The sequence below is a fragment of the Manis pentadactyla genome, chromosome X (genome assembly GCF_030020395.1).
Source record: "Manis pentadactyla isolate mManPen7 chromosome X, mManPen7.hap1, whole genome shotgun sequence".
NCBI classification, from domain to species: Eukaryota; Metazoa; Chordata; class Mammalia; order Pholidota; family Manidae; genus Manis; species Manis pentadactyla.
Window position 1 is genome coordinate 125096430 of NC_080038.1, and position 8737 is coordinate 125105166.

An 8737-nucleotide genomic window follows, 5' to 3' on the forward strand; every position below is an offset into this window, starting at 1 on the left:
CATTTACTGGCACTTATTGATCCTATCATCTGCTGATCTCTGGATTACCCCTCTTTATCTCTCAATTCTAGCTCCTGAGATACTGTCAACCCCAACACTAATCCTATTATGATTACTGAGTCTTTCAATAAGCATTTAATCAATCTTCCCAACATCCTTTCTTTTCAGTTCCTTGACCTCCACTCTTTCAGTTGCTTGCTCCCCACCTTATCTCAGTCATTCTCTTCCATAGTCATACGCTTAGACCATGTCTTTACTGGTAACTGAAACCCCACCATAATCTCACTTTCATATACCCCGTTCTGACCACCACCTCCTCCATTTACAGATCATTCCCTCTAGTACTCTGACTCCAATATTCCTTTCCCACTTGAACTTCCATTCCAATCATTGATTTTACCAATTGCTCACCGTGCCCCTCACTCTTGTCATCATCTGAGTTCCCTCCTTAAGCAGCTAATATTCCCTGATCAATCACTATAAATTGGTCCACTCCATTTATCCTCAAGTCCCTTCCCTCCCTCACTTTGATATATTCATTAGGCAAAATCTGACCAAGGTTAAATCTAACCCTGCCCATTCTGTCCCTAGATCCAGACAATTGAATGTGGCTGAAGAAAAATATACAACCATGCTGACTGACTTTTTTTTAATTCAAGATCACTAATCTTAAGTGGGCATTTAATGCTGCCTGGCAATCATATTATATATTCTTAGACTAGTGCTGTCCAATAGAACTTTCTGCAATGATGTAAATATTTTATAATCTGTGCAGCCCCAATCGGTAACCATTTGCACATATGACTACTTATATTTACATTAGATAATTAAATTAAATAGAATTTTAAAATCCATTCCTTAGTCATATTAGCCACATTGAAAGTGCTCAATGGTAGCTGGTGAGTAAGTGTTGTACAGCACAGCATAGGCCATTCAGACTGTTTCTCTCCTTCCACCTCCAACACCTTCCACAGACTGCCACCACCCCATCCATCCACTTCTACCAGCAACTGTACCCATATATTCTGTCTTCTCTCCCTTTACTGTAGTTCAGTGGATCTCAAAGTGTGGTCTGGGGACCGCTGGGAGTCTATGACATCCTCTTGTTTCTAACTACATATCTGTATGAGGTTGGACTTTCCTCCACATATGCCTACCAAACAACATATCCCAACATATTGAAAAAGAAGATATGAAAAATCAGCTTCTATTAAGCCAGGCATTTAAAAGACTTGCAAAAGTGTGAAACAATGCCACTCTTTTCATTAAGGTTTCTTGTTTGGCTTTAGACAATATTGTTATTTTCATTAAAATGTGTTGGTTATGTTAACATGTAAGAGTTTTATTATTTTTATTTTATAACAAATAAATACTTTTAAATTTCTAAGTTTTAACTTATCATGTTAACAGAAATAATCAGCATAAACAAAAGCTCTTTTTGTCCATAATTTTTAAGAGTGCTGACATAAGCTTGAGAACTGTTGTTTGAGATGACTCATCCTTGCTGCTGCTAGTTTCTAAAGTAACTCCTTCCACTCGTGGACTAGGTCCACCCCTCTAAGCTACTTCAGGTCATGGCTTAACCACTTATCCCCTACCTCTCCAGTATCAGTGTTTCTTCCCCCTCTTTACTTGATCATTCCTATTATCTTACAAAAAGGCTTTTACATCTCCATCCAAAAAACTGAAACAAACAACAAAACTCTCTTAATCCAGCTCCTACCTCCAGCTCCAGCTTCTCCCTATAGTTACCCCCATCACAGCAGAACACCTGAAAAGACTTGTATATGTTCACTGTTTCCTATTTCTCTCTTCCTGTTCCCTCTTGAACCTACTTCAATTAAGTTTTCTCCCCAACCACTCTATCAAAACGTCTCTTGTCAAAGTAATCAATGAGTTCTACATTACTAAGTCCAGTGGTCAGTTCTGTTTTAATCTTACTTCATCTATCTACACCACTTTACAGAGTTAACCACTTCTTCCTGGAAACACTTTCTTCCATTGTCTTCTTTTGGTTGTCCTCCTACTTCATTGTCTGCTCTTTCTCATATTCCTTCACTGATTTCTTTTTTTTTCCCAGAATTCTATCCTTGTCTTCTCTTCTCCTTCCACATTCCTGCCTTTAGTAATCTCAGTTAATCTTGCAGTTTGGAATACCTTTTGTAAGATAAATTTTAGCTGAAATAAGCAGGCAAAGAGAGGCAACAAAGGGCCAGGTAGTTTATTTGAATGCCACTCCCGGGTGATGTTCTGTGGTCTGAAATACAGGCCAAGGAAGTCACACCTGGTCAGGGAGGTGGGGGCTTATAAAGAATTAGAAGGGGGAGGAGTGGGCAAGCTATCTTAGGGGGCGTGGAGAGGTATGATTGGCTAAAGGTGACATAATAGACAACTAGAAACTTTTTTTCCTTCCAAGAGGGAGGAGGCTGACATCTGGGTCTTAGTTGGCACATCAGAAGGGTGGAATTCAGGAAGAGCTGTCCCCTTTCCATATAAGGCACGGACCTTGGGGTCTGGTCTGTTCTCCCCCTGTGGCATCTCTCTGTTCTGTTTGCATGTCCTTGTTTTTCCTTCCTCCAGCCTAACACCTTTTATGTGCCAATGACACCTACATTTGTATCTCCAGCCTAAATATCTCCCTTGATATCTAAAAGATATCTCAAACATGTCTAAAACTGTACTACTAGGCTCTTTGCATTCCATGCCCCCCCCACACTCATCCCCAAACTTATTTTATCCACAGTCTTCAGTTATTGACAGCTCCATCCTTTCATGTGCTCAGAACCAATATCTTGGGAATTTCCTTGACTCTCTCTTTCTCTTAACACTCCACACCCAAGTCATGAACAAATCCTATTGACTCCTATTGAAGGCAGGGATTCATCTGTTTTTGCCCACTGTTATATCCAGGTTCCTGGCACATAGCAGACATTTAATAAATATTCAGAGTGAATAAGTGGAATACCACTTTAGCGACCATTAAATGTCCCTGTTCCCCATCATAGCAGCAATCCTTCAGACAGTTGTCTATACTTAACCATCTCCAATCCCTATTCACCTATTATTTCTTGAATCCACTCCAGTTAGGCTTTTGTTACTCCTTTGCTACTGAAACAGCTCTCATCAAAATTACCAATGACCTCCACCTTGCCAAAACCAAAAATCATTCTCAACTCTCTCATTTTATTCAAACTTAGTATTTAGTAGAGTTAATTATGATCTCCTCTTGAAATGCTTTAGTACCTTGACTTCTTTAACACCACACTCTCATGATTCTCCTTATCCCAGACTGGCTGTTCCTTCTCTGTTCAATCACTTAATGTTGGATTGCTCTAGGACTCAGTCCATGAATTTCTTCTCTATGTCTTTTCCCTTGGTGACACCAAGCCAGTTCATGGCTTCTACCATCTACATACCATCAACTTCCAATTTTAAGTCTCCAGCCTGGATGCCTCCTCTACACTACAGACTATCCAAAGTTGATATCTCCACTTGAATAATAAACATTGGAAACCAAACACATCCAAAATAGAATTCTTGATTTCAGCCCCTTCCCTAACCTGCAGTCTTCCTCATCTCAGTAAATGTCACTTCTATCTATCTATTTCTTTGGGCCCAAAATCCTTGAAGTCTTCTCTTTCACATCCTGCAGCTGGGCCATCAGCAAGTACTACCACCTTTACTTTCGAAATATGTCAAAAATCTTATCATTTCTCACACACCTCCACCACTGTGACCCTAGTAAAATTTGCGGTCATCTTTCATTTTGACTACCAAATTAGCCTCTTAATTTACCTTCTTGCTTTCACCCTTATGCCTCCCCCCACCTACAGACTATTTTTTACACAGCAGGTAGGGCAAACTTTCAAAAACATAGGTCATATCATGTAACTCTCCTGCTCCAAATGCCCAGTGGCTTCCCATTCAGTTATAATAATCACTATGCCCTAAACCATCTGGCTGCTATCCACCCCTCCACCTCATCTAGTACTACTCTCCCCTTCCCTCACTCTGATCCAGCTACATTGCCTTCTTGCTATGCCACAAGCATGCCAAGCATGGTCCCTTGCTCTTCAGAACTTTTTTTTGTTAATTGGTCCTCAGATGAATAAAATAAAATTAATCATAATCCTTTATTCATGGCACATTCTCATCGTTAATCCAAGTATAGCTCACTTTTAGATAGTTATTTTTAGTAATGTAGTAAGTATCCATGAATCCAATAATCAAGTCTAACTATATAGCCCCCAATCTCCGCCCCCTGGCAAATAGCCACCACCTGAATCCTTTGTTCAGTGCCTTCATCCATACCTCCCTGAATGTGCCTGATCTCATCTGAATCCTTTATTCATCATTCTGTGGCACCCCATTGAATACAATTGTACATATATATGTTTGTGTTTGTGTATGTGTATATAGATAGATATTTTCTTAAAAGTATATATTTTTATTATAATTCATTTTAACTTTATAGAAAGGTTATTAGGCTGTATGCACTCTTTCAGAACCTAATTCTTACTCTCAATATTTAATTTTCTAAGATTCATCCATATATATTTGCATGTTGCTGTGGTTCATTCACTTTGATTGTTGTATGGTATTTTATTGTGTGAGTGACATTTCAGGGCCTTTGAACTTTGTTACTTCTGCCCAGAGTGTGCTTCTTTCAGATAGACACATGTATCCTTCCCTCATTTCATCCATGCCATGACTCAAATGCTACCTCCTCTTAACACTATCGCCAATAGCATACCATTTTACTTTCTATCTCTTTTATCCATCTTCCCTTTCCCCATAGCACTTATCACCACTCTGCTGAATATTCTCACTTTGCCTGTCCAGGTCCACTCTACCCTTTCCACCCTGCTCTGTGCCCTATGACAAAAGGCTTTATGATCTGTAACAATAGGCTTCCTTACCTTCTGGCTTCCCCTTTGGGTTTTGTCTATGAGAGATACCCTCAAGAGATAGGAGGGTGGGAGAGACTGAAGTTGTAATATCTATTCCCCAGCTCCCACCCTACTGTGATTTTTCAGCAGCTGCCATGTTCCTGTCCAATGACCCTCATCCTGCTACACTTATCTCCAGGTTCCAGTAACTCCTCCCTCCCCATGCCCCTTAAGGCCAAGCTGTGATGTCTCCTCATCCCACTCCTATCCCTGGGTTCTTAATCATTCCTTGTTATTTCCCTTAACATTGTTCACAACTTTGTACATACTCTTTCATCAATTCTTCTGTTTGAATGTACCATCTATTTCCTGCTAGTACCCTGACTGACATTAATATCATTTATCTATTTTTCTTGTTGTTGATTGTCTGTTTCTCCCACTAGATTGTAAGCTCCAAGAGGGTAGGGACTTTGTCTGATTCCTTGCTGTACCCCTAATGATGTCAGGGTTCTTGTTCACGAAGCCAAAGAATGAGCTCCACAAACACTCAAGGTGGGAGAGCAAGGTACAGGCTTTTATTTAGAGATAAAGTGAAAGAACAGAGATCCTGGCTAACGCCAGGAGGGGACAAGAGAGTCCCTAGTGGTGCGTTGCCTAGGGGTTTTATAGGCAGTTGAGGATTTTTGAGAACATGAAAAAAAAAGCTTAGGGGTGTGCTTATTAAGTGGTCCCAGAATATTTAGAATTAACACAAGTAACTTCCTGCTCTGATGATTTCTCCTTGAGATACCAGGATCTTGGTCTGGGGGCACAGGAAACAAGGCCACCGGCTCAGCCCCCAAGGTGGGCTGAGGTATTGTTTGCTAAAGAGTAAGTTAAGAATTTCTAACTTGTTAACTTCTTCGGAATTAAAATATAATCTTATCCTTAAGGTGAAATCCCTCTTGCCTTTTACTGTGTTGTTTATGGCTGGGCCTGCATGCTAAATTAGTTTGCCCAGTTTGCAAAATCACTTCATCAGATCTGAAGGAGGAAAGACAGCTCGTAGGCCTGGGCCTTTTAGCATGTTAAAGTGAACCTTACACATGATTATAAATGATTAGCATAAAATAAACATGTGCTACTCTTCTTTATCTGGGGTATATTAACTGATCTCACTGAAGAATGACTTTAGAGCTGAATGTTTAACACAGAGTTTTAGTAGGGGGTTTCCTTGCATGTAGTTACATTGCTCTGACTGCAAATATCCTGCCTTGCTTTTTCCGGAGGCCCTCACCCTACTCTGACTACACCCACAGTCCCTGTCTCACTAAGATCTAGAATAGTGCCGTACTCATAATAAACACGTAATAAATATTTCTTAAATGAATTTTTAATGCATACAATACTTCATTCAAAATGCTTACACACAGGGGTTAACATCCAAAATATGTAAAGAACTCACATGCCTCAACACCAAAAAAGCAAATAACTCGATTAAAAAATGGGCGGAGGATATGAACAGACTCTTCTCAAAAGAAGAAATTCAGATGGCCAACAGACACATGAAAAGATGCTCCACATTTCTAATAATCGGGAAATTCAAATTAAAACTACAATGAGATATTACCTCACATCAGTTAGGATGGTAACATCCAACAGACAAGGAACAATAAATGCTGGCGAGGATGTGGAGAAAGGGGAACCCTCCTACACTGTTGGGAATGTAAATTAGTCCAACTGCTGTGGAAAGCAATATAGAGGTTCCTCAAAACCTCAAAATAGAAATACCATTTGACCCAGGAATTCCGCTCCTAGGAATTTACCTGAAGTAAACAAGATCCCAGATTCAAAAAAACATATGCGCCCCTATGTTTACAGCAGCACTACTTACAATAGCCAAGGTATGGAAGCACCCTAAGTGTCCATCAGTAGATGAATGGCTAAAGAAGATGTGGTACATATACACAATGGAATACTATTCAGCCATAAGAAAGAAACAAATCTTACCATTTGCAACAACATAGATGGAGCTGGAGGATATTATGCTCAGTGAAATAAGTCAGGCAGAAAAAGACAAGTACCAAATGATTTCACTCATTTTGTCTAGTATAACAACAAAGCAAAACTGAAGGACCAAAACAGCAGCAGACTCACAGACTCTAAGAAGAGACTAGCGGTTACCAAAGGAAAGGGGAGGGGAGAGGGGAGGGGAGGAAGGAAGAAAGGGATTAACACACATAATGTAGGGGGGGGCAGTATAGCACGGAGAAGACAAGTAGTGACTCTATAGCATCTTACTACGCTGATGGACAGTGACTGCAATGGGGTGTGTGGAGGGACTCAATAATATGGGTGTATGTAGTAACCACAGTGTTGCTCATGTGAAACCTTTATAAGTTTGTATATCAATGAAACCATAATAAAAAAATGCTTACATACAAACAATTGCTTGCACATATCTCTTTCAAAACAAATGTCATTATTTCTTTAAGCTACATACCTAATAGAATTGCAGGGTTGAAGGTTAAGTGGATTTTTGATTTAATAAATAGCACCAAATTTTCCTCCATTCTCTTATAGAAGGAACCAGAGCTCTGTAGAGAAATGGCTGACTCTAAGAGTGGGGCAGGGAAAGTATAAGATGAGCCTGAAGCACTGGAAAAAATTTTAATTTCTCAAAAACTGAACAAACATACAAACAAAAAAACCCCACAATGATAAGGGTATATCAAAGGGATACAGCAGTAAGAAAGAGCTCCTAATGGCCAAAGTTGGATCAATATGAACAACAAAATCAAGTAGCACTGGATTATGGGAAGCAGGATGGAGGTTCCTCAAAAAACTAAAAATAGTTTTAAAAAATTACATACAACCCAATAATTCCACTTCTGGGAATTTACCCAAAGAAAACAAAATCCCTGATTCAAAAAGATATATGTACCTCTATGTTTATCACAGCATTATTTACAATAGTCAAGATGTGGAAGCAATGTGTCTATCAACAGATGAATGAATTAAAGAAGACATGGTACATATACATGATGAATATTATTCACTCATAAAAAAGAAAGAAATCCTGACATTTGGTTTCAAGTATACAACATAGTGAGTCAACAGTTATATCAACTATACTTTAATTTAAAAAATGATAGGAAAAACTAGGTGCAGGATATATAGGAACTCTGTAATATTCTTGTATCTTTTTTGTGAATCTAAAACTATTCTAAAATAGTTTATTAAATGTTAAATTAAATTTTTAATTAATTTAATTAGTTAACATTTAATTAAATGTTAATTAAAAATACCTTTTCAGGGTGACTGTAATTCAAAAGATAAACAATATCATACATTGCTGTGGGAATATAAAATAGTGCAACCTCTGTGGAAAACAGTAGAGTTACCATATGATCCAACAATTCTACTCCTAGGTATATACCAAGAAAAATTAAAATATATGCCAATAGAAAACTTTTATACAAATGTTCATAAAACCTAAAAAGTAGAAATGGAATATTATTTGGCCATAAAAATGAATGAAGTTCTGATGCATGCTACAACACGGAGAAGCCTTGAAAATATTAGGCTGTGAAAGAAGCCAGTCATGAAGTTCACATATTGTATGGTTCCATTTATATGAAATGTCCAGAATAGGCAAACATACAGAGACAGACAGTAGATTAGTGGTTGCCAGGGCATGAGGAAAGATGAGAATAGGATATGACAGATAATGAATACAGGGCTTCTTTTGGGAGTAGTACAGATGTTCTAAAATCAGAATGTGACAACAATGGTTGCACAACTCTGTGGATATTCTTAAGACTACCAAATTATATGCTTTAAAAGGGTGGATTTTATAGTACATAAAC